The 2,444-nt window shown below is 38.0% G+C and overlaps 1 protein-coding gene across 1 annotated transcript in view; it reads right to left on the bottom strand.

Moving 5' to 3' along the window:
* Positions 1-2,444, bottom strand: part of GRM5 (glutamate metabotropic receptor 5) — a 506,006-nt gene that overhangs the window by 287,775 nt on the left and 215,787 nt on the right.

Here is a 2,444-nt window from a genome sequence, read left to right as displayed (position 1 = left end):
CCCCCATGTCTCTAGAGGTCAAGCCCTTCAGAGGCAGCTGTCAGGTCCTGCCAAGAGCACTGAAAAAGAAGATAATTCACATCCCAGCTCTGCCACTAGCTAGCCTAGAACAATGTACTTAGACCTCAGTTTCCTCATCTGTGCAGTGTAAACAATGAACTTTAACTGTGGTTCTTAACCAGGAACACACGTTGCAATCACCTGTGGAACTCCATTAACATACCCAAGCCCAGGTCTCTCCACAGAGATTCTGACCCCGTAGGTCTGAGGAAAGGGAGGCAGCATAAACACTTGTGTTTCTAAGATGATCTGTAAGATTCTTTCAAGCATACGTTTGAAGTCCTAGCACTTCCAGAATTCTCAATCATTTACTTAACAAGAATTTATTAAACAGGAATGATGTGCTCCGTATTATTCTAAATCCTCTGGAGGAAATGCACTGGATGTTTCAACATTAATCCAACCATTAATTTTAATTATTCTATTAATTATTAATTTTAACAGTCAATTTAATTATTAAAAGGTGAGTTCTTATTTCTTTGGTCTCTGCCTCTGGCTAATCAAGTTCTGGGGCCAAGGAAGTAATACATGAAATAGACTACATTTCAGTTGATCTCCACTGTGAACACTAACTAGCTCCCAGGAATCGGCTAATGCTGGAGAGGACACAGCTCTGTGGCTAGAACTACTCAGGCTACTTCAGGTGGAGCTGGATTTACACCTAGTTATGGAGTAGGCCAAGCTCATCAATGCTGGTACTCTTTATTACCTTCAATACCCCTGTCCTAAGGTGTGGCCCTCATCCAGAAATACAGTGTCTCAGGCTGCCATTTTGATGTCCTATGAAACGTACCCCAACTTCTTATACCTTTATTGGTTTAATGTGTTAAGGTCCTAATAAATTAACTGATCTCCAGTGTCATTAATGGCTAATACTGTTACCTACCCACATCTTTATTTCTCTACCCTAAACTATCAGATACTACCTACATTTTAAAAGAGAACTTCAAGACACCAATCTTCTTACTTAAAGACTTTATTCAAAGTTATTCTGTGAAGTCTTTCCTGAATTGCCCAGGCAAATCAAGGGTCACTCATTCATAGAGTCTCCAGGAGTCAAAGCTGATTCAAGGGCACACAACAAACACTTCCCTTGGCTGCCTCTGAATTTTATAAATTGCACTAATCATCTCTTGGCCTGGATTTCTCACTAGACTGTAGGTCCCTCGCTGGAGAAGGCATTGCCCTTTTATCTCTTTGCCTGTATTGACAACCATAATTACTGTACATAGTAAGCATTCAAAAATCGAATAAACGAATGAATGGATAATATAAAAATTTCAGTTAGCTTTTAAAAACAGTCTTAAAATTTCAGGCACCTTGTAGAAGGAAACTTTTAAAATCACCTCATGATGGAACATATTTGTGAATTTGAATTCTACCTACTGTGAAAGAAAAACAAAATTCATTATTAAATGATTGTATTATTTAGGTAAAGGCATAGCATAGGGAGACTGTCTGCAATCCTACTCACGATAGACACTGTTAAATGCAGAGATGAGTCTGAAATAGATTCTCTATGCAATTAATTTGCAGTCAGATGGGGAANAAAGACAATGGAAATTAGAACCAACCTAGTGAAAAGAGAGACTGACATAGTGAATGAGTTCCTAGCTCAAAAAAAAAAAAAAAAAACTTAAGAAGCAATTTCTAAAAAAAAAAACAAACAGCTCCACAGGGGACTTATGCACAGGTGTGAGACAAGTAAAAAGAATAAAGTAAAACCTCAGGGTTGGAAAGGAAGTTACCTATCATTTAGCTCAATGCTTTCCTTTCACAGATGAAGAAATTGAGGCCCAAAAGTGGAAAAAGTTGCCAAAATCACTCTGTAAATTAGTTCTTGAAAATCAAGTCTCTTGATTCTTAACTTAGTGCTGTTCTTATATAGGATTCCTAAGCCAGACACTGCTGTTTCTGTGGGCTGTGTCATTCTCTGGACAGAATGAGATATTCATAGCAAATCCTTTTCTGAACACCCCAGGTAGAGTTAGGTACTCGTCTGTAGTTATATAGCACTCTTTTTTTAAACCTCTGTGAAATTAGTTACAAAAAACTATCAAATTTTTTTTATTTATTTACCTCCCCTAGCAAATTACGTCTTCCTTAAGGACAAGAATCATATTTTATTCACCTCGAATCCTCAGCGCCAATTATATCGTCCATAATACAGCAAGCAGTCAATAAATATTTCATAAATGAATGAATGATTTCTTTATGACTATAACTGGTGAAGAGAGGCATGTGTGATGGATTAGCCAAAGAATATCATGATAAGATGGAAAGAGCCGGCTCTGATGGTTAAGGGCCCGGGATTTAAGTCCCATCTGGATCAGTTCCAAAATGCAAGACTTTAGGCAAGACCCTGAAGCGCCCTGATCAACATG

Source organism: Hipposideros armiger, unplaced genomic scaffold (genome assembly GCF_001890085.2).
Source record: "Hipposideros armiger isolate ML-2016 unplaced genomic scaffold, ASM189008v1 scaffold_960, whole genome shotgun sequence".
In the NCBI taxonomy this organism is placed as follows: Eukaryota; Metazoa; Chordata; class Mammalia; order Chiroptera; family Hipposideridae; genus Hipposideros; species Hipposideros armiger.
The sequence above is the reverse complement of the archived record's forward strand: the minus strand, read 5'-3'. Positions and strand labels throughout refer to the sequence as shown.